Source organism: Marmota marmota, unplaced genomic scaffold, assembly GCF_001458135.2.
Source record: "Marmota marmota marmota unplaced genomic scaffold, marMar, whole genome shotgun sequence".
Lineage (NCBI taxonomy): Eukaryota > Metazoa > Chordata > Mammalia > Rodentia > Sciuridae > Marmota > Marmota marmota.
In genome coordinates this window covers 4,460,765-4,485,579 of record NW_026000103.1, presented here as the reverse complement: position 1 = coordinate 4,485,579, position 24,815 = coordinate 4,460,765, and positions in this window count along the sequence as shown.

Sequence of the window (24,815 nt, the reverse complement as noted above, 5' to 3'; positions counted from 1 at the left end):
CTTCATCTAAATCCACATCCATAGCTATCTACAATACATGGGTAAAATAATGGACAAGATAAGAAGGCTTCCAGGCTAGAATTTGCTGGTGCTGCCCATTCATGGGAACTTCGGAACTAGCTGACTGATGAGGAGAAATTGATACTGTATTGTTCTTGAACATCCTGCATTGTCATATCTATGGTGATACCGCAGAAGTGACAAGCAGAGATAAGCAGAGAACATAAGAATGAGCCATCTGTTTATTCATTCATTTTTCAATCACTTAGCCTATTTCCCATGTGCCTACTCTACCTCAGGCCCTGTGCTATATGGAGGATGGAGCAGCACAGGAAGAATAGGGCCTCTTAGAACTACCATCCAGTGGAGGAGGCAGACATGTAAATGGACATCAGGACTTTAGCAAGGCTGCTCAGAAAGCACAAGGAGGGACACCAAATTCTAGCAAGCAGGACAGGGAAGGCCTCACCAGGGTGTGGCAACTAAGTCAAATCCTCGAGTCTGGAAGGCGAGATCACCAAAAGGACCAGAGAGGAAGTTCAGAACACAGCAAAGAACATACAAAGCCTACTGGGAGCATGCCATAGAGCATGGCTAACAGATGACATAAAGAAGGTCAATGTGACCAAGATTAAAACAGATCAATTACCCTTTTGGAAACACCCTTTATACTTTATCTTTTTTTTTTTTTTTTTTTTAGGCAAGAGAGTGATAAGGTAAGATCAGCATTTTCAAAATGTCAGCCAGACAACAGTAACATGCTCAGAAAGACCAGACGAGGATTGAGAAGGAAGACCTGACAAAGAGTTTGGCTACCTTTGGCCAAGGACCTCTTTGAGAGCCCATGATGGGGTTGGTTAGCCACTTAAGGCCTTTCCTTAGTTTGCTCAGTCTCTCTCAACCAGCCCTTCCATAGCACTCATTGACCTTTAAGGAGTCTGATGTTCAAAACCTTCTAGGGTTTTATTATGACAACTGAGAGTTTCCTGGAGGAGAAGGAAGGGGTGTCCACAGTTCCAGTGTAGTACCATATTACAGGTGATAGAATTTTAGTGCTTTTTCTGTCTTCCTTCCATTTGGATCCTCACACCACTTAGTGAATAGCTATTAGTCTTCTCCCCAGCCACAGGCAGCCTGTTCAAGGTGACAAACTAGTCACAGGTGCAGTGCCTATCCTGAACCTCTGCCCTCCTGCAGGCATGCCGAGGGGTCATTAAGGTGGACAGGACAGTGCTCTCCCATTGAGATATGAGAGCAAAAGCCACACTTGCTTATTCCACAAAAGCGGAATTCACAGGAGCTTAGGGTCTGCCAGAAGTAGGTACAAATGTCCTTCAGTATCTAAGGGGGGTTAGTTTCAGGACCCCCTGCAAAAACCAGAGTCAAAGTACTTATATAAAATGGCAGTGTTCACAGATAACCTAGACACATCCTCCCTATACTTTAAATCATGTCTAGATTATATATAATACCTAATGCAATGTAAATGCTACATAAACAGTCGCTACACTACATTGCTTAGGAAATAATGACAAGAAAAAAATCTGTACATATTTAATACAGACACAACTGTTTTTTTCAAATATTTTCCACCTACTTTTCATTGAATGCAGAGGGTCAAATGTACTATTATCACCACCATTTTGGAAATAGTGGCAGAACTAGGAATGGGAGCCTTGCAGCCCGACTCCAGAGCCCTGTTCTCAGCCACTTTGCGGCCACTCCAGAAAGCATAAGTCAGGCTGGAACCTCTTTCCACCTTTATGTACCTCTCAGAGCTAAGAATTTGTCTTGAGTGAAAACCAAAAGCTCCTTTTTTTCTTCTTCCTTGGACTTCTTCCTTGGTTTGGTGTAGCTAGAATTCTTGTACCTTTAATTGTCCTTCATGATGGTACCAACCTCTTTGGTTCTTGTAATTTTAGTTTCCATAGGAGACTTCATACATTCTAACATATAATATTATTAGTGGTTATTTATATTAAAATTTATGAACTTCGAAGCAAAAGGGTAAGAATGAGCAAAGAACTGAAGCACCCAAGTGTTTCTTCAACAGCCACCTTTGGTGTTGGGTGCTTTACTTGGTGCACATGGACATTCATGGGACAAAGCACGCAGAGAGCTTCTGTGTCTATGGTCAGTCCCTGACCAGTAGCAGTCATCTCTAATCCAGAGGAAAAAGTTCCCCAAGAAAGGGGAACACGGAGGCCTCATGGGTTGCCTCTTCTCCTGAAGGCCCACAGTTGAACCTGAGGCCGGCCCCTCCCGGGGTGGCCTGGTGTTAATTATGATGCAATCCCCCAGCCATGCAGCCTCAGCAACAATTTCAGGAGTCAGGGTCCATGTGCAAGGCCATTAACACTAAACATGTTTTAATCCATAATTGTGCGAGATTTATTTAATTTAGGGGCTTTATTTATAGTTCGATCGGAATTGTAATGTATTTTCAGCCTCCGCACTGGGATCTGTCAATTTTTACGGCGTTTTTTAATTGTGTTCTTCCAGGCCAGGTGCAAGCAGTTTTCCAAAGCAGGCTGATCAGAGAAGGCCTCCTGTTTTGTGGCAGGGGAGGGGTAGGGGACTCACATGGCCATGACCCCATGTCACCACGAAGGCAGGGACATTAAAACTGGGACCTCGCCCTCTGAGAGCCATAGCCCACCCATTGCAGTCATGACCCCCATCCAGCCTCTCCTCATCCTGCTGTCTCCAAGCTTGTGTGCTCAAATGAGCTCCAAACATCTCTCCACTCGTGCCCTTCTTTCCCTTTGTTCTTTCCTTTGTCCTATTTCCTGAGTACCTACACTGTTCCAAGTCCTGTGTTCAGAATGGGAATGCAAAAGTGGGTAGGACAGTGGTCCAGCCTTTTATAAAGTCAGGACACTCAGGGGAAGACAAGTAAGACATGACAATTGCTAGAATTGGCTGAGCATCTATCTAGTGCCAGGCACTGAGGGATACACTAGAGACACAAAGATCCCCTTGTGGATCCAGGGGATTTGGTCAAAACTAATTTATCTGAGAGTAATTTGAATTACTGTAATTTGGCTGAGAGCTATATGAAGTTAACAAATCAGTCGATACAGCGATTTGATGCAAACACCTACAGATCTCTCGCTCTCTGAACTGAACAGCTTCTGATGGTGAGGAATACTTAGTTAAACATGAATATTTCTTAGCCTTGTTTCTTTTTGAGTGCTGATCATTTTCAAACACCATGAGGGTACTTTTACAACCTTCATGCATCTTTAAGCATTTTGTCTGTTTTCCCAAGTTATTTTCTTCCAAATCATATACTGCCACAAGCTACAAATGTTGGAGTAAAACACTAGAAATCGAAGTAAAAAAAAAACAAAGAAAGTGGAATGAGGTTCTGCCAGCTGGGAACATACACTGGGGGGAGGCTAATTCAAACACAGTGAGAGGAGAACGTAACCCCAATACTCTGCTAAAACCGAGGTACGCGATGAAGTCATGGGCCTTCAGAAGGTTCAGTAATGCAGCACAGAACCTACAACAATGCCTGGCATGTTATCAATAAAAAATGAACAAATATAAAAAAGAAAACCCCTAGGGTCAATGCTTTCCTGGTTAAGAAACATATTTGTTTAGGAAACAGAGGAAGAAACCCATGTTATCTGAGCACCTACCTTCTGCCCAGCTTTGTGCCAAATAATTTTAGCCAAAAGTCAGTAAAGCCTCACAATAATGTAAAGTGTTGTTATTCCCACCCCTTACAGAGGATAGAACTGAGGCTCTGGAAACGTAAATAACTTGCTCAGGGTCCCCAATTTCAAGAACTAAGAAAAAGATATAAGATTTTCCTGGAGAAAAAAGTCTACTTTGCTTTCTCCAGGGATAGGGTACCACACAGCTCAACTCAGCAATCACTACTAGTGGCTAAATATTGCTCCAATTTTAAGTTTTAAAATTTGTAAGTGTATAATGATTCAAAATGATTTGTATTTCTAGAGTAGCTTCAGGGCTGAAGGAAGTATATCCAGTAAAACTGAAGTATGAAGGACTGGGCTGAGTATAGCTCAGTGGTGAAGTGCTCACCTAGCATGTGCAGGGTGCTGGGTTTGATCCCCAGCACTGTCAGGTTTTTTTTTTTTTTTTTTTAATTAAGTAAAAGAAAGAACAAAGTTGCTCCCTGATTGGGTAGAGTCACAGCTTCCTGGTGCTGCTTTTGTAATCCTTTATGAATATTTAAGGATTTTTGCCTGTTTTTCCAAATTCCCTGGTTCTGTTCTTTTCTTTTCTTCTAAGGAACCACAGTTAGTTAGAAAGGGTCATGCAATAGAATGGGAGTCTGGTCATTTGGAACAGCTTCACAGTGGGTGTGTCCCAGTCAAAGACAGAGAGATATGACCCTGATTCTGAGAAGGCCTGAGTTCCCCTGAGCTCTACAACAGGAGAGTCTCCTGAGAACAGAGCAAGAGATCTCACCACCACAGTCCAGAGCAGCTATGAAACAATTTGCCACCTGAGCTCCTGACCTGAGGTGGCACAGAGAAGCAGAAAGAAAATGTCAACTCTCTGAGGGATATGAAAAGATATGGCACCTGTCTGGTAAAAACTGGAGATGACAGGGAAATTCAGTTCAATTCACCATGTCTGTGTTGAGGACCCTCTGTTGTATGTGCTATGGAATATTAGAAAAGATGGTAATGAAAACAAGGTTCTCTTCAAGAACCTTATGGAAAATCATGGCCAACCTCACCCACTCTTTAGGAGTGATGAACAAATGAAATTGGGTGGTCAGTTACGCAAACTGGAGGAAGCACACACTGAGACATTACACAGACCTCAGTGCAAATCCCTCTTCCTCCCTTTGATACTTAACTGAACTTGAGCGAGTTACATGGCCTCTCCAAGCATCAGTCTTCTTTTTCATATACTGGAGATAGTAACGCCTAGAGTGCATTGGTGCTGGGAGAATTGAATAAGAGCATGCGCCCTGTGCCCAGCCTAGGGTTGACATTCTAAGTGAATAGGTGCTTATACTAAGAGGAGTAAAATCAATGGAGTCTTGATTGTTTGGCGGTTGAAGCAATCCCAGCTGGAAGACTGAGGGAAGGTTAAGGGGTGTGTGTCTTTGAAAGATGAGTATTTGGTCAAGAGGAAGTAATGCAGAGATAGGCTTGCTAACCAAAGCAAGAGCAGGGGAGAGTCACTATTTCCTACAGGGTCCCTCAACTCAGGGACAAGCCAAGCTCAGTCTCCAAAGATCCTTTCATCTTGAGATTCTGGAGATTCTGGAGAACTTCCCAATCTCTCCAGAGCGTTTTTGGGAAAGGCTTTTGTTTACTTAGGTCCTTAGACTTTTGGTGAGATTTCAAGGGAATGAATGAAGGGTTAGAAGTAGATGATGTTCTATAGTTAGGTTGGAATGAGTTGTGAAGGGCCTTGAGTGTCATCCTAAGAGGGTTAAAATTTATTCTTGAGGGAACTGAGGACCTGGTGGTGGTGCCTAAGGACGGTCACATGGCAGACTAAATAAAGTCTAGGAGAGCAGCAGTAGTATAAGCAAGAGCCGTGAGGACAAGAGGGAAGGAGAGAGGTATGTGTCAAGGGAAGGCACAGAATGAGTGTGGTTACTAATGTGATTTGGAGGAGAAAGAGAAGATGACTTTGACCCTGGGGAGTTCACTGGATTAGCAAACCCAGGGTCAGAGAAGCAGGGCAAGCAGGAAGAAGAGCAATCTAGATTTACACTTGCCAAGTCTAAAATGCTAGAAAATGTTCACATGTGGAAGATACCCTTCTTGCAGCTGGAGGGATACACCAGAACCCAGACAGACTGATGACCAAATGTTAATGTGGTACGCGGCTTCATAAAAGAATTAAAAGTATGGAGTCAGATGAACATCTCAAAGGGAGAAAGTGGAGGAACAGGCTGTGGAGACAGTCTTAAAGACCAATGAGAAATTATTCCATGAAGGAGACATAGAAAGAGAGATCTCAAAGGAGAGAAGAAAGAAAGGTTTCATGGGTGGTTGTGTTCATGGCCAGAAACTGAGCTATCAAGATAAATGGAGCATGGACCATTTGCTTAGATTACAAAGAGGTCACTAGTGACTTGGCTAAGAATGACAAAGAGATGGGGGAAGAATTGAAATTGTGAACATTGAGAAGCCAATTTTGGAAATGGTGAGGAAGAAGAGGGGGGAAGTAGGAAGGGCTAGGCATTCTAGAAATCTGGGAGAGGAGAGAAAGTCAGTGGGATACGGGCTTAAAAGGAAAGTTTTCTTTGAGTTGGCATTTATGCATATGTACAGAGGAGAGAACCAGGGAAAGAGAAAGACTGAAGATGTGTGAGGATGAATTCCTAGAAGACAGAAAAGGTTTGAAGCAGGAACTTTAGAAAGGAATAAGAAACACGGAAGAATTTTATTCAACATCTGGCCACTGAGAACAAGAAGCAGCAAACACCATGGAATATGGCCCATGTCTGTGTAGTCCTCACATCCAATGGGAGGACCAATTATTGGCTTCATGGTCAATGATTTTTCCTAATGGAGAAGGAACTGAACCCTCACTAATGGGATCAATTATGGACCTACACAGGTTAGCCTGAAACCTCTTTTTCTGCCTTACAAAATAAGAATAAAAACAGGTGACTACTACCTCATGAAATACCTGAAAGTGGGTTAACTGTAATAGATGTTGTGTTGGGTCAAAACCTGAAATTTAAAGGTCATGTGTTGTATGCATATACAATAACTTTGCTTTTTCCAAAGTCTGGGGTTTTCTGATGTGAGCAAGGACAATGTTGCTGGGTTACTTTTAAATAAGGTTCTTTTATCTAGACTTATATTTCCAGTATTGGTGTGTGTGTGTGTGTGTGTGTGTGCAAATTCTAATGATTTTCAGAAGGTCTGGCCTTGCACTGCTCTTTTTACATTTTTATATACTTTAAACTTTTTGTGTATCCTAATTATACAAGTATTACATGAATATTTTCTCATGGTTAAATTTTTCAAACAAAATAGGTTTTGTTTCCAGGTCCCTATCCAGTCCTTTCCCTACCCAAGGGAACTATACATACATATTCAAATACGTAATTATATTTTGTTAGGGTTTTTTTTTTTCAGAAAAACTTTAGATACCATTCTTCATGTTACTTTTTAAACTTTGCTGAAGATCTTAGAGATTTTTCGGTATCAGCACTATCAAATCTACCAAAATTATTTTGAAATGATGCCTAGTACATTCTATAGCGTGGATGAAACCCAGCTCATTTATCCGCCTCCCTAATGATGGACGTGTAGGTTGTTCCCTATTTTGCAATATTATAAAAATGTCAAATACTGAAATTTCATTCCTCTTTCTAGTACCTTCTTAGAATGTTGGGCTACTGCTTGGAAAAGCTCACTTTCCATCCAAGTTTCCTGTTCACAGACGTTGTACGCATCTCAATACATTCACTCAGTTTTTGCATTTTTTGTTATAAGCTAAGAGAAAGGGAAGGAGGATGCCTGGTGAGTGTGGCTTAATGTATAACATGTTTAGGAGCAGGTGAATTTCTCAAGGAAGGGACCATTTCTCTAAACTGCGACCAAGATGGTAATTGGAGATAGTTGGTGGGTCACTGTGCCTTTTGAGATTTCCGTGAGAATGATACAGTCTTCATCATAAATAAGTGTTTGCCCAAGCTTCCTGCCCAATCTCTCTGGTGAGTTTTCAAGAAGCTTTTCTTTATCCAGCAACCTTGAACTCAAGCCTCTGCTTCCATTTTACCCAATCTTTTTATGGCTCATGTCTCCACTTAAGGGTGCTGTCCTTTTTTCCACTATTCTATTTCCACAGAAACTCTTGGTGAAGCAGATTTAGAGGCAAGCCCATTCAAACAATATTTGCAGTTTTAGTATGAATAGGTTGTAGGCATCCTTTCCCACCATTGCTCCTGGGAATTTCTCATGGGCCACCTGTATCTCCCAACCAGTTAGTTCTTTTTTTTTTTTNTCAGGTCCTTGGCCCATTTGTTGATTGGGTTGTTTGTTCTCTTATTGTCTAATTTTTTGAGTTCTTTGTATACTCTGGATATTAGGGCTCTATCTGAAGTGTGAGGAGTAAAGATTTGTTCCCAGGGTGTAGGCTCCCTATTTACCCTGTCTTATTGTTTCTTTTGCTGAGAAAAAACTTTTTAGTTTGAGTAAGTCCCATTTGTTGATTCTAGTTATTAACTTTTGTGCTATGGGTGTCCTATTGAGGAATTTGGAGCCCGACCCCACCGAATGTAGATCGTAGCCAACTTTTTCTTCTATCAGACGGCGTGTCTCTGATTTGATATCAAGAATGCCTGATTCCCTCCTACCTTTTCCTTTCCTTTTACCTTTGTATGCAGAGTAGTCTGTCCTCTCTTTGTTTCTATGTAATCTGTAGGAACTTTACCCTTTGCATACCCTTTGCACAGAAAGGTTTGGGGAATTCCCCAAAAAAAAAAAAAAAAAAAAAGATTTTCCTGTCTTTCAGAGGAACTCTTGACACTAGTAATTAAGGTAGCATTTTTTTTTTCACTTCCTAAATAGATAACTATATTCTCCCACAATGTCCATGGGGGTATAGAACCCAGGTCTCACTGTGAGGACTCACAGATGTTTGTGGATTCACCAAGTAGTAGACAAATGATAGCACCATTGAAAAGACTGGCTTGATGGATTGATTTGGGAGAGGGCAAAGGAAATGTGTGACATTTCACAGGTATATCCTATCTATCTGTGCTAGTTAGTTTTGCATCACTGTGACCAAAATGTGACAAGAACAACTTAGAGGATGAAAAGTTTATTTTGACTCACGGTTCGAGAGGTCTAGGCCCATGGTTGGCTCTGGGCTCTGGGTGAGGTGAATCAGAACATCATGGCAGAGGGTGGGGTGGAAGAAATCTGTTCAGTTCATGGCAATCAGAAAGCAGATAAGGAGAGAGGGTGAGGTTGGGAGAAGATAAACCCTTCCAGGGCACACCCCCAATGACCTACTTCCTCCAACCAGGTCCCACCTTCTAGTACTCCATTAGGTTATCAATGGATTAATACAAGAAATGGATTAACCCACTGCTGAAATCACATGAATCATTATCTAAAAACCCCATCCCTGAACCTTGCTGTCCTGGGTACCATGCTTCCAACCCATGTACTTTTGGGAACATTCCAGATCCCAACCATAACACTATCCTACAAAGAAAAATGATTTAAAAAGACATTTTAGGTGAGTTCTTAGAATATGAATTGCTTCTTTTGGCCTAAAGTAATGAGAGGCTGGATCCCAAAATTATCTTTATGCCTTGGGTAGCCAACACCTGGCACCACTACCAAGTTCTACCCGGCCTCTTCTGAAAAGCCTCTAAGGCGAATTCTCGTTGGAATTTGTTGGTTGACCTGCTTTTTAAAGTAAGGATTCTTTTCAGTCTGTGAACCAAGTCATAAGAACTGAACATCATGAGCAGATGTGAATGAAACCGTGGAACCTTAAAACTTTTGAGGAAGCCAGGAAATTGTGCTGAGCTTATTTTCCTTAGAAGAGGAAAAATAATTCTATAGCAATCACAACTATTTTATTTTGATTATATAACTAGAAAAATAATCAATTCCCTATTTTCATTAAATGCATTAAAACAAAATATGTAGATAATATTTTTAGAAATAAAATCACCTAAAAACAAATTCAATGTACACATGGGTGCACACACACACACACACATTTTCTTGACAACTTTTTATTGTCTAAACCTGCCTTGAGTGTTTTTCAAAAACTGTTCTTTCCCAGTGGAAGACTTTCCTGATCAATTTGAACATTCAGTGATTTTTTTTTTAAAAAGTAAAATCAATATAAATAATCTCTCTAACAAACACACAACAGAGATTGTGAAGAATTTGCTGATTTGACCCCCAGGGTTCTTCTATCCAAGAAAACTTTGTACTCTTAAAGTATTATGAGGACAGAGGGCAGCCCTTGAGAGAGCTGCAGGATAAGTAAGACCTTAAAGAAAGGGAAGGTCTTTCAAAATTATATATTTGTATGAATTTTATATATGAAGATGAATTTTTAAAAGTAATTGTATTTTTCTTTTCTTTCTTTCTTTCTTTTTTCTTTTCTTTTCTTTTTTTTTGCCAAACATCTTTACCATTCCTGTATATGTTTGGAAATTTTTCATCACATGATTCTTGTGAGAATATGTATCAGTCAGATTAAATTAAGTTACAGCCTAGTAACAAATAACCCCCCCCCAATCTTAGAAGTTTGCAAACATTTAATTCTGGCTAATGCTGTATGTTCATTGTGGGTTGACTGTGGCTCTGTTCCACATCATCTTCACTTCTAGGATCCAGGTGGATGTAGCCATCTATTCTTAAATATTGCTGTCCTTGAGGCAGAGGAAAAATATATGGCAAAGTACACACTGGCTCTTAATACTTCTACTTGAAAGTGATTTATATAATTTCTATTCTATTTTATTTAATTGGCCCAAACTTGCAAAATGGTCAAAGTCAATGTCAAAGAGACAGGGAAGCATAATCCTTCCTACTAAAAGGGGCAGTAGATATTTGGGAACAAAAATATGAGATTGCAAACACTACACTGGTTGGATGACCTAGGATTATCTATTCAGGTTCACCCACTTGGACTCCTAATTGAGAACCAGCTCAACAGATGAGCAGAAGTCACTCTGAAGTCTATAAGGCAGCAGTGTCCCTTGCAATATCCAAACCCCAGAGCCAAGTATTTCAACCAGGTCCTCACTAAACTAGTTCTGTATGATTTTGGCTGTGGTTTGCTTACATTTTACTCTCTTTTGCCCCTGCCTGCTTCTTGTGCTTAGTAATCTATTCTTCATAGCGAGTCTGTGAGTCATGGGTGCTATCTGCTGTAAGTTTTCTAAGGAGCAAGTTGCAGTTTTTCTCTGTTGTGTTCAATTAAGAAATTGACTGATCTAATAAGGTTTTCAGTCAACCTAACTAATTTTTCAATGCAATTTCTGATCACCAAGTGATTTTTGCCCAAGGCCTTGTTACCCCTGCATTAAGTTTAGGGTATCCACAAAGTTTACACTGAAGGGCAATGGATAGGAAACATGGGAGGTGCCTGGTTGAGTCCTGGGTTCTGTGTACTCATTGGATTGAAAAGTACTGGGGAAAAAAATAGAACAGCAAACAAAGTCCAACACACACACACACACACACAGGACTTTGTTGGGGTGGGGTGAATAACCTTGAATTAGGAAGTGTAAAAATTGTAGTGAGGTTTCACTAGGGTAACCACATGTTCTGGTTTGCTCAGGACTGTGCCAGGTAACTACTGTTGTGGACCTGTTAATGCCTGTCAATTATTTTCAGTGCCCTCTTTCACTCTAAAATGTGTCCTGGTTTAGACAATAAATCATGGTCCCTGCAGCCCTAATGGAAATGGTCCTGGACCCGAAGTCAGAAGATCTGCATTTTCATCACAACTCTGGCATTGATTGTGGAGTGACCTTAGGCTAATCCAATAAACTTTCTGCACCTCAGCTTCCTCATCTAAAAACTAGGGGAATTCATTTACATCAGTAGAAGGCAGATTGTGTTCCAGTTTGCAAAGAGGTATCTCAGAGCCTCCCCTCACTAGGGAAGAAAGAGTAGGCCAAAGGAGGGGAGCTCTGACAGTCCCAGGGAACATCAGCTTCGATTTGTTTTGTGCCTCAAGGTTGTACCTACCATTTTATTTGGAAAAAGTGTTTTATGATATGCAATAAATACAGACACTCTTGAAAATCATTGGTCTGGATAATTTCTCAGCACCCAGAAAGTTGAGATTTCTAAAATTTGTCCTATTGTTATAACTCCCATGAGCAGGCCGTGGAAGGAAAATGGTCTTCAGAAGCTGCAGCTGTTTCTCTCATTGCAATAGGACAAATGCCAACTTTCTCATTCTGCCTCTCAACAAGTTCCATAAAAAGACATTGACATATATTTATTTATTTACTATTATAAGTCACTTTTATCCTTGAACTCATTTTCCCTATTGCTCCCCTGACTCTAATATGTCCCCAAACATACCTAAGCTTTCCTGTAACTCTGCCTCAGCTCAAGGGGTATGTCATCTTCTCTAAGCCAATGTTCAGAATCCAGTCCGAGACCTCCCTCATTCACCACAACCTTCAGGATGACCCTAGCCTCCTTCCTGAGCCTTGACACTACATTTGGCATTTCGTAAATATTTTGCTTTGTGTGCTGTTGTCTTTCAGCTCTAAACACAGGATTCTATTCCATGATATTGGACCTGGGGCTCTGCCAGCCTTATTCTCCCCTTGCCAGTTGGCTCCCAGCTATGTGTTGCCAATGGGGTAGTTACAGAGAGATTAGAAAGCAGGAGGGAGGGAGAGGGACCGGCTCCTTCCTGCATGCCTGCTATGCTATTCCAGTCAATGTTGCCCAAGCCGGAAGTTGACTCCAACCTTCAGTTACTTTTCCCATTCCCAGAAGCAGCTTCCTCTCCCCACAGCTGAGGCACTGGCAGTGATCAGTGTGCTTTCTTAGAAAAATGAATCCCCATTCTTCAGAGCCCCTTCCTTAAGCCATAGAGAGATAAGCCCTTCCTAGGCCCTGCCAACACCTCTGATCTGCACCTCAGCTCCATGAAGCTCTTCATCCATGTTCCTTGGGTGCTGGAGTAAGCAAAAGCATGGCTTTCTCAGAAGGTCTTACTAAGTTTCCCAGGCTGGTCTGGAACTCATGTGCTCAAGTGATCCTTCTGTCTCTGCTTCCCAAGTAGCTGGGACTCTAGTCATGTGCCACCATACCCAGCTCGGAGCCAGTTGTCAATAACTAATTATTTCTGCTTTCAACCAGATCTTCACATAGGTCACCCACCAGCCTATGAATGAATGGGCTGCCCCATGCTTTGGCCACTGTTAGGCAAAATCCAGACTACCATGGCTTATTTGTGTAGATCCTGAAGGTGAAACAGTTTTAGCTAACAACAAAAAATGGATTTGGAGGACACTGTGACATTTATATTGAGGACATGCTCTATTGACAACTTCACTAAGCACCAAATCCAAAGAATGTTCCCAATTTTTACTTTGCCTGACCTCTCTAGGGTGTTTTATACAGGTGATCATTCACTCTTTGACGCTTCTGTGTCCCTTACCTCCACATGATCCTGATTCTCCCATTGCTGCCCTTGCTGACCTCCCTCACTGATATTTCTTCCCACTCACCTCTTGCTTTGAAGAAGTAGCTAGCCCATTGGATCTGCCAACGCAGACACAACATCTAAGCCACTCTTCCCACATAAACCCTCGTTCTCCAGTTGCACTGCAATCTGTGTGTATGAGGAAGAATCTGCAGGGAGTAGGTAAAGATTAGGATGTTCCGTGCAGCAATTGTGGGGTACTGATAGATCCCACAGCCAGGGCCAGGAATGAGGAGTTACTAAGAACCTTGCTGCTAAGATCACAGAGATTCCTCCTCATCCCTCTTTGTCACAGTTTTTTAAATATTCTCCAAGCCACATCTAACAAATGAAGGTTCTTCAGTAGCTCTAGACCAAACCTGTCAATAGGATTGGTGGCACCTGTCATAATTCCCTGAGACATCTCCCCAACCCTTCTTTTAGGCCCTCTTCAATCAAAATGAGCTGATGGAAATATTCCAAAGAATATTTAAACCTTATCTTAAGCTGGATTTAAGTCAATGGGTTTCCTCTGTCAGATTTTATTTTAAGTTTCATCATTTTAATATGAAGGACTCTGCCCTCTTCTAAGGACATTCTTATAAAAACCAAAAAAAGTAAAGGATGTCTCATTTAGAGTTGTGGGGGTGAGGTGATTTTCTCCTGAAAATCAGAGTACTTACCTATACTTCCTATTTTTTTATTAGTATACAGTAAAATTGACTTTTTCTCTGTGAACCATTATATATAAAATTTCACACATATAGATTCAGTATGGTTTTATTACCCCCAAATGCCCACCTGTGAGCTCTCTGCAGCCACACCCACCCCACCTCACATCACAGCAACTACTAGTAATTCCACCAGTACTGTTGAGTCTTCTAGAGAATGTCACATAAATGGAAGCATCAGGGTGTGACCTTATGTCACAGTTGTCTTAAGCATTACATCCACATACATTGAAAACTCCATTGGACAGTGTTATACTTTTTTGCTTTCAAACCATCTGAAAATTTACAAGAGAAAACGTGCTGATTACATTTGCCCATAGACTCATCATTTCTGTTGTTCTTCCTTCTTTCTTCGGGTTCCAATTTTCCTTCTTGTGTCATTTCCCTTCTTTCTGGAGAGTTTACTTTAGCCGCTTTTCTGGAACATGGATGCTGGGGGAAAATAGGATTCTTTCACCTGAGAATGGCTTTGATTCACCTTTAGTCCTGAAGAATATTTTTCCTGGAGTTGACAGTTCTTTTCTTTCAGCGCTTAGAAAATACTCCACTTTCCTTCTGGCTTTTTGTTGTTGTTGTTGCTGTTTCTGATGAAAACACTGTCATTTCAATGTTCCCCTCTCAGTTAAGTCATGATTTTTCTCAGGTTTTTTTTCTTTTGCAGATTTTTTTCTTTTTCTTTGAAGAATTACGTAGTTCAATTATGCTGTCTGACTATTCATTTCTTTGGCTTTATTCTATTTGGGTTAACTGAGGCTTTTGGACCTGTAGGTTTGTGTCTTTTGCTAAATTTAAGAAGTTTTCAGCTATGATTTTTTTTAATACTTTGTATTCACTGAAGTCTTTCTCCTCTACTTCTGGAACTTCAATAACACACATTTAAGTGTATCCCATTTGTCTCTGAAGCTCTGTTTCATTTTTTCCCTATATTGTGAAGATTGGATAATTTCTATTTACCTATCTCAAAGCTTACTGACATTTCTGTCATCTCCATTATGCTACTGATCCAACTCGGTGAATTTTTTATTTTAGTTATCTTACTAACTAAAGGTCTAAAATTTACTACAACGGCTCTGAAAACGGAAAGTAGTGGTTGAGAGGTGACGCTAGCGAGCCATTAAGATGATGACTTTTGAGTTCTGGCGGAGATCCCGTTTAGACTACAGGTCTAAAATTTCCAGTTGGTTCTTTACATCTTTTATTTTCTTGCTAAGACTTTCTGGCTTTATTTATTTATTTATTTGTTTGTTTCAAGAGTGTTTGCCCTTACTGTTGGAACATTTAAAAAATGCATGCCTCTAAGCTTTTTCTCCGATAATTCAAACAACTTTCTCATCGCAATATTGGAATCTGCTGATTTTCTTCTTCCAAGTAAAAGGAGATTTATCCTTGGTTCTTCATACATTGAAACTTTTTGGATTGTATCTTGGACATTTTAAATACTATGCTGTATTAGTAATGTATTGCTACTTTACAAATTACTCAAAACTTAGCTGCTTGAAACAACATTTATTTCTCCACAATTTCTTTGGTTTAGGCCTAGTTGGATCCTCTGCTTCAGAGGTTCTCAAAGGGCTGTGATCAATGTGTGGGCCAAGGGTCTGTGATCTTATTTGAGGGTTCAATTCAGAAAGGATCTGAATCCAAGTTCTTTCAGGGGTCTTTGGCATTCATGTCCTTGCTGGCTGTTGAACCGAGGACCTCATTTCCTTTAGCTGATGACGGGAGGCTCCCCTTTGCTCCTTATGATCTGAGTGTCTCTTAGGTGGCAGCTTGTTTTGTCGAAGTAAGTCAAGGAGGCAACATGTGAGGTACAAAGAGAATAGAGTCAGAAAATAGAGTGCAGAGTCATATTGAGAGATGCTGCACAAGACTGAAGTCATAGTGTTTTGTAATCCACTCATGAAAGTGATCTCTCATCACTTTAACCATAGTCCATTTGTAAAAAGTAAGTCAGGTATAGTCCACATTTGAGAGGAGCAGATCATACTGAAAACTGGTATGTGAATATCTTTAGTGGCTATTGTTATAGCTTGGATGTGGAATGTCCCCAAAAGTCTCATGGGTTGAATGAAGCCTTGGTACCTAGCTGGTAGGAGATAGAATCTTTGGAGGAAGTAGGTAACTGAGGTTTGAAGGGTATATCTTGCCCCTGCCCACCCTCACCTCCTGTCTGCCATGAGGTGAACCATTTTGCTGTACATGTTCTCTAGGTGACCCAGAAGCCCACGAGCAATAGAGCCAAGCAACCATGGACTGAAACCTCTGAAACCATCAGCCAAAATAAATCTATTTTCCTTTAAAGTTGTTTATGTCAGGTACACTGTCATAGAGATGGAAGGCTGACTAACACAACTATTTTAGAAATCTGCATAGTGGTGGAAGAAACCCAAAGGTTCATCAACGGATGGATGGATAAACAAGATGGGACATATGCACATAATGAAATTTAGCCTTAAAAAAAAGAAGGGAATTATGACACATGATACAAGGGCTATGATCAATGTGTTGGCCAAGGGTCTGTGATTTTATCTGAAATAAAATTCAGAAAGGATCTGAATCCAAGTTCTTTCTGGATTCAGAAAGAATGAACCTTGAAGAACTCATGCAAAGTGAAATAAACTAAGCACAGAAGGACAAATATTGTAAGATTCTTCTTTATGAGGTGCCCAGAGTAATCAAATTCATATCGATAGAAAGTAGAATCTTTGTGGGGAGAAGAGAATAGGGAGTTAATGTTTAACGCACTGTTTCAGTTAAGGAAGATCAAAAAGTTCTAGAGCTGGATGGTGGCAATGGTCATACAACAATGTGAATGTACCACAGAACTATACCCTTAAAAATGGTTAAAATGGTACATTTTATGTTATGTACCACAATTTTAGAAGAAGAAGTCACATACTTACCCTTCATATTATGAGGTTCTGAGTTTTATTTAAATTCTATGGAAAATATCAATTTTGTTTTTTAGCAGGAATTTGACCAAAGTAGACTCAGGCTTCAAATTCCAACCAGCCTTCTGTGGGTTACAGTTCCAAGGCCAGTTCCGTTTTCAGAGCCGTTGTAGTAATATTTGGATCTGTCCCACTGTGCACCACGCAGTGGTCAGTTTGAGTATTGGCTGGTGGTCTACCCCACAGTGCCGCAGTCTGGCTGGGCACAAATCAGGAGCCACTGAAGCAGGAACAGATTTTATTTCTGAACTCCACCAGCACCCTCCACACATGCTCCCCGGGAACTCTCCCGAACGCACCCGGCTCCTCCAGGAACCAACAACCGGAAATCCCCCCTCCGGCACTTCCCCAACCAATGGGAACTCTCCGGGAATTCTCGGAGAGCTCAAGCAGAACTCAACGGGATCTCCGCCAGAACTCAAAAGTCATCATCTTAATGGCTCGCTAGCGTCACCTCTCAACCACTACTTCTGGCAAAAATGCCATGTGTCATCCCAACTCGGCTGTGGCCCTCAACACCACAGCACATTTATCAAAGTCTACCCCGTGTAAGGCCAGCTCCCTGCGTGTGTACAGCAGAGGTGAGCCCAGGAAGTCACAACTTTAAGGGTCACCTTCCCAAGGATTTCCCCTTTTGTACCTCCCCAGAACGTTCCAGCCTTCCCTTGTTCGGTTGCCCGTGCTCTTTCCTGTACTTTTATGGTGTGCTCACATCAGGGCCAAATGGTGGGAGAATAGATGGAAATTATAAAAACCCAATGGAGCAGAAGCTTTCCTTCCTGCCTTGCCGAGTTTTGGCCACTGGTGAGTTCCCACTGCTGCTGCTCTACTCTAGCCATAGAGTTGCTCAGGTTTGAGGCACACACAAGAAAATGGAGTAGAAGAAAGAAGAATAGGGGATTTCTTCTACTGCCCCTGAAAATTCTGTTTTCTCCCCACAACTTGACTAGAGGGCTTCTTCTGCAGAGGGCTCTCTGGTCATGTCCTGATGCCCACTTTGGGAATTTGGGTTTTAGTAAGTTCAAGTCAAGGCATACCGAAGGAGAAAGTGGCAAAGTTCTGCCATTTCAGAGACCTGTTGGCTTTTGATCTTCCTCAATATTTCTGCGCTATTTACCTTCCAGAGTCCTCCATATTGCTGCATGCATCTATCCAAGTTTCATAGCTCCATTTAGAAGGAGAGATGTGATGCATCAAGCTAACCCCACTTGACTCTGTGAACCTACTCCGCATAATCTTAAGGCTGGCTCTGACTTCGGGCTTCACAAAAGGGCTCCCTCTATTCTCCTAACATGTTCCCCTTCACTCACTGATTTATCCCTTTAATAAGAATTGAACACCTACTATGATACATAAATTATACGCAAGACAAACACCCTGTCTTTAAGGGTTTCAATCACGATTCCCATGAGAGACACCTTTCCTAATTTCACTCCTCAGCTACCTTCTCCCTCTGCTCATGCTCTGAGCGGGTGCATCAAAGCGAGTGGTCTTGTTGTAACCTTGCAAAGGGGAGTTGGCCTGTGCCTGAAACCGTCCTTCCTTTCCAGCTCTCAGGGTGAGGCCCAGGGCTTTGGAAAGGGTCATATTTTCAAACACACACGTTTGTGGTTTCTGAAAGAACAGACAGCATAAAAGCATAATATCTTACAGGATTACTTTCTGCTGAAGACCAATTGATGCGACATCTGAAAATAATCAAATAAGTGTCTTGTTTTCAGCCTGCAAATGACTTTGGGAAAGTTTAGAAGGAAATTCTCCACTTAAGAAAAAAAAATTGAAATGGAGATCATGGGGAAGAACAAAGATGGGAAATTATGAGAGTGCTTTGAATTGTTAATAGCATTTATATTTGTAAAAATGAATCTCTCTAAAAACCTGGAAGTGGCCTAATAATTTTAAATCACCTCATATAGCACATGCCCCCAAACCTGATAACCTCCAAATTCAATTGCTTATAACCATTTTTTGGAGCATTCCAAAAACTTGAAATTGCTACACAATGCACAGAACTCTGGATTTAAAATTGCTAAAGCCCTTGATATATATATATTTTTTTTTCCTTCAAGTTCTTACATTTAGAAAGAAATGAAGGTACAGTCTAACCCCAGAGGATCAAAACATATTGAACTTTATATTTGTATATATAGATGGTATCATCCAAGAAAGCAAGAATCGAAGTGAACATTATGATGAAGAGAGTGAAAAGGGGCAAAGAAAAGGTGGAGGTGGCACACAGGGCCATCCAAAACTGGAAGGAGAGGCTGCACCTGAAGACGGACAGGCTGCGAGCTAAGGTAAGGCCAGTCAGGGCAGGGGGGTGGTGATGCTTGTAGGCCCCTACAATCACCTGCCATCAGACCTGGGTGCAAGCAAGGAGGGACTGGAGTAGGAGAAAGAATGCCCCTTGCCTTAGTGGTTGAGGGGCAAATGGGAATTTCTACAGCATTTCATCAACATACAAATCAAGTGCTGCTTATATATAGCCAGTGGGGATGGCAGACAGTTTTGCTTTGTGAATTTCTGGTTTCTAATGATGCATTCGAGCTTTATTTTTTACAGCTGTCCTTGTCTTAATCCTTTACTTTTTTCTCCCTGGGGTTTAATCATTTCTAGTGACATACCAGCATCTTAAGCAGTGTGTCACCCTTCAGGCAGCAAGGCTTCTGATGGTTATGGCATTTGGGTCACCACTAGTTCTCTGGAAGGACAAGCACGCCTGTGAACAGCACAGGATTGGAACACGGCAGTGCAGGTTGAGGGCACACGCTAGACATTCAACCAAATGCCTTTTGCAAACAGCAGCTCAATGAGGATCCCTGCCACGAGGCAAAATGCTTGGAAAGTTACTCTGTGCTGGCATCACTGGGTCTGGGGTCAGCATGCTGAAACTGGGACTCATTATGTTCCTACCATGCCAACTTGGTGCAATTAGCCTAACACGATAATTTCCTGAAGCCATATGTTGATCTTTAGGGGAGGGAAGGCTTCATATGCCTGATGGCTCTCAGCTCTGACTGGCATGTCCCAGCTTTGAGCACATTTTTGTCAATCAAGATAACACACAGCAATCAAAGATGAGGTAGAGCAGGCAGCCGAGACAGAGTCAGGAAACAGGACTGTGCTCCTGTCGCAGAGTTGTGGGTTTTTTTTCCCTTTTCCTTCCAAGGAAAGTTTCAGAGGAAGGTCAAGGCAGTGCCCCTGTGTGCAAGGCTGCCTCCCCCGCCCCTGCCCTCCCACACAAATACAATCAATGGAGGGACCTAGAACATGATAAGTTATGTTCCAGGGCTGTGTGGCCTGTATTCCCATTGGAGACCTATCAATGTGAACTAGCACTGTTGGGAAATCTCTTCAGCTACTCCTCTTAATCAATACCTCTGTTCATTATACATCTCTGATGAATATGGGTAATGATTGGGTGTCCGTGAGTCAGCTGACTAAAAATAACTGTGCCTTCCTGAGGATCGATAGATTTCCCCCCAGTTACTTCAGGCAATTCAATATTCTCAGCCCCCTCCCCAACCCCCCACCACTGTGATCCTCCCTGGTCTCCATTGATAGATCAGCTTCATTCTCAGAGCAGCTTTATTAAATTAGTAGCACTTAATCTGCTGTCATATTGTCAACTGACTCGGAGCAAGCTAGCAGGCAGCAAGTCTTTCCCGTGGCTTGGGAGAGCAACTGGCCACGACCCAGGCAGTTTTGATTAGCTTTGTGCCAAAAGCTGTCTTCATGGGTGTCTCTCTGCTAAACAGGAGGATTTCCATCATTTAATAACACTTTAAACAACTTTTTTTTTTTAAGGAGAAGAAGGAGTTGTTTGAGGGAGAATTCTTGCCAATTACAGACGTGTTATGACAGATGAAAAGATCATAATTATCCTTGGATTCCCTGTAGGAGTGCGTTAACACATCCGTGACATTTAATAACCACATGCCTCAACAGAGGCTGACTTCCCCAAAGTTGCTTTAACCTTTCATTTCTTTACCTTCACCCCCAAATCTGTCTATGGTGCCTTGAGAAATCAAGGAAGGAGACCCTGGCAAGATATGGTCAGGCCCCCTGATACCTTGGGAAGGTCCCTTGGTCAGGGATATCTGCACATGGGTAGCTCCTTACTGGGCCTGAGGTATAGGAGGAGCAGCCTTTCTAGAAGTCTGAGCCTGCAGGTTGCCACAGAGTCTGGGGTACTCATGGCTTGGATTATAGGTCCGAGGAAAGTGGAGAAGTGGGTGGTTTGATCCAGAAAGAGTTGGGCAAATCTGGCTCTGGGGATGGAGAACAGAAAACGGGGAGACTGCAGCACAAGTTACAGTCTGTGTAACTAGGATTGGTGTAAGAGGTGAGGTTAACATTAAACACTGCTGAAATCAAAAGCACCTCCTATATGCTTCTTCCTCATGCAGTATAATAGGAAGAGGATATGTCACCTAATATGACATCTTTCCATCTGCTTGTTTTATTTCTAGATTATAACAAGCACAATCTGCAGAAAACCACTACCAAGAGAGTATGAACTGAAAGACAAGCATTTAGTCTGAAGAAATATAGAGTCATCATCCTGGTGGCTGCTGTCCACACAATTGGAAGGGTGGGGGAGGGATGGATGGAAATGTATTTGGAGGAAGCTGAAGTGCAGACACCCATGTTCTTCCTTTAGTTTTCCTTTTCTCACAAAAGCAGGGTCAAAGGCTTTGGGCATAGGTATTCTGGAAGGGCGTAAAAAGGCATACCCAGGACAGGCTTGGTGAGGAAAAGATTTGGGCAGTGTTTTCTGGGATCCGTTGGGGTTGGCTCAGATCTTTGTAACTCTAGGCCAGGTTTCCCATCTGAGCAAAAGATGAGTTGGTCTTCCTAATGAGTCTATTAAATAGCACCATTTTCAGTCCAAACAGTAGACTGGCTTTGAATTTACTAACAAGTGCATGCTTAAATAGGGTGAATTACACGTTGAAGTGTTATTGGGTGTATTTGTACAGTTATAACTGGAGTTTGTTGAGGTTTCTTCAAATCGAAAAAGTAAAAAGAGATCAGTGACTGATAAATCTTTAATATAAAAATTGTACAAGAATTTTGATACAAATTACAAGAGGTATTTGGACAAAATATGAATAAAATTCCATTTACATCCCCAAACCCTTATGCATTTTATGCAAAAGACATACTGTAGACAGTTATAGTACAGAAAATACACAAAGGAAATAGCAAATAAAAAACTTTAATTACCTCAGACTACTAATAAAAACAACAACAACAACAAAAAATAAAACAAAATGAAATAAAAATAAAACCCTCACTTAAAATTCATACAGTATTTACGAAGCTACCGACGTCACGATTATTAGATCAGGGCAATGTGAGCTGTCCCCAGCCCTTGGTGCAGTCAGCTTTCATGGTCAGACTTTGGTTCTGCTGCAAGTGTAGCAGAAAAGGCTGGCTTGACGCAGATGAGAACAGAAAAGACAAGACAGGGCCAAACCCCTAAATTTGCGGGGAGTGAGAGGACACATCTGGGTGAAAATTTCTTTTCCTCAAGATGTCTCAATATGCCCTTTGGACATTTTCATTGTCAAATATGCAGGCCGGGTCAAATGTTTTGTTACTTAAGATGCACCTGTGGGTTTGGGGTGAATAAGAAAGTTGTGCGTTCTCTCAGCTCTCTGAGGGATCTCAGTACATTTTGCAGGACGGTTCCATGATCAGCAGGAGAGAACAGAGAACTTCCTTTTCCAGAGCCCCAGCATGTACCCTGTTCTACCCTCAAAGAAGCAGAAAAGCAGCAAGGGCTTCATCGATTAAGCCTGGCAAGAGTGTGAGGGAGACCTCACATGGGAACTACCCACTGGTGCCTCAGTCACCCTCATGCTGCTGAGGGGGCTGCACACTGAAAGGCCAGGTGGCCTCAGACCAAAGTCTTCTCCTAGTTTCTTAACCTTCCTTGCCTCTGACCTCCACATACCCACACTGAGCTCTCCTGCGTTTTTCCTACCAGTGCTAGCAGGAGAGTGTGAGATTCTCTGCAGGGTGGTTGAACCAAAGTTTGCACAGGAAAGTGAATGCACCACATATTATAATCTTAGATAGTCATATCAGGTTAATACATAATAGGAAAACATCTCATCCATTGAATTCACGTTATGTAAACCCTGGACAGGGTAGAACACACATGTTTCCAAAGTGGTCAGAACCAGGATGAAGGAAGGAGTGTTCTACGTTCTTGCTTCAGCAAAGATTTATTTATTTTCCTTATTTTCATTGTTTTGAGGGGAGTGGGTGAGATCAGAAGAGCGAAGGGTGGGAGTGAGAAAGATAATGGGAAAGTCAGGGGAGATTAAGACAGGCAATGAGAGGACTGGATTACTCTGCACAAAGACATGCAGAAACGCTCCAAATTGAGTACTAGATTTAAAAAAAAAATAAACAATCAGCCTTGGTTTATACATCTCAAGTGAACCTATTAACTCAGCACATTGTCTGGGAGTTCAAGAGCATCATACCTCATGAATCAATGCTTCTCACGGCTACAGCCCTGATTCATGGGTGGGGTGGGGGATGCTTTGTCTCCCAGTATGGAAAAGGCAGGCAGCAAGTTCCCACTGAAACAGTGCCAGGTCAGTTCACCTCTCAGGGGGACTACCCAAGGGGCTGGAGTTTTCTCCTCTTTTTTTTGCAAACATTGCCAGGGCCAGATGAGTGGAGCTCTCTCATACACCCAGGGTCTCCCCAGAGTAACCTCTCAAACCTTGCATTCCATAACAAAAGTGGGCAGAGCCTGTTAATAATTTATGGATTTGCCATCTTAGCTGTGCATTATCTCAACATCACATTTGGCAAGAGGAAGCCTTATAAAATCTTGGTATAGCACTTAGATTCTCTCTCTTCTTCAAGAAATATACTTTTATACTATCTACTTCTCTCCATTTTTGTCAAAATACCCTTTTCTGTTCTTCCTTTTTTCCTTCAAAGATTGTTTAAAAGAAAGCTAATAAAGCATTAAACTATTAGAAATGTTCCTAGGCATCCCTGTTACTTAGAGTTAAAGGGAGAAAGCTAGCATTAGCTAGTAGAATTTGTGCAATTTTGGCAACTGAGTTTTTAATTAAGATTCAAGGATGTTTGATAAGTGACTGTAATATACATATAATGAGGAACATAAAAAAAAGCAACAAGTCAACAAACTGCCTTCTCTCTAACCCAAAGTCCTTGCTCAAAGTGCTTTTCTTTACAGTCCTCCAACGTTTTATGAAATTAGGCAGCACAGGCTCGTTGGCATAGACTGGTTATGCCATCTATGACTAAATCCACTGCTTTCTGTCTTTGCAAAAATCCACATCAGAAATGACATCTGCATGTGTCTTATTTGGTTGACAAATATTTTATTTGAAATGTGACTGACAGATCATAGCAGAGGCCAACTATCTTTTGTCACCTGCTGCTGCAGGGTTGGAAGGAAGCATGTTGTTCCCCAGTTCCATGAGGAAAGTGCATGAACAGGTCTTGCATTTTATTTAGTCACTCACTAGCTAATTTTTCAATTACTAATGAAATAATTCAATACACAGAAACAGCAGCCAATACCAACACAATATTTGGGTTGAAGGTCTTTTGGGATCTAACATTTCCATGTAGACTTCCTGTATACTTTTGGTCCTCTGTCACTCGGATTTCTAAAGCTCACTGTACTTGTACTTACCCAAATTCTCCCAAGTGGAGAATTTACCTTTTTATATGTGGGTAGTTCTTGGTTGAATAATTAAGGTTAAAAGCATTGCCTTATTTTTTTTTAGATTGTCAGTCCAGTTTGAAAAAAATGAAGGCTAATCTGGCATGTTACAGTATGGATTTTGAGTCTGTCATTGAAAGATACATATGTACATTTAGAATAATGGTTTGATGCCAAAGACTAAAAGAAAAATTCAAAAAAAATTTTTATCACCATGCATAACCAGTTTGTTTACAACACATGCATTTTTTGAAGGGG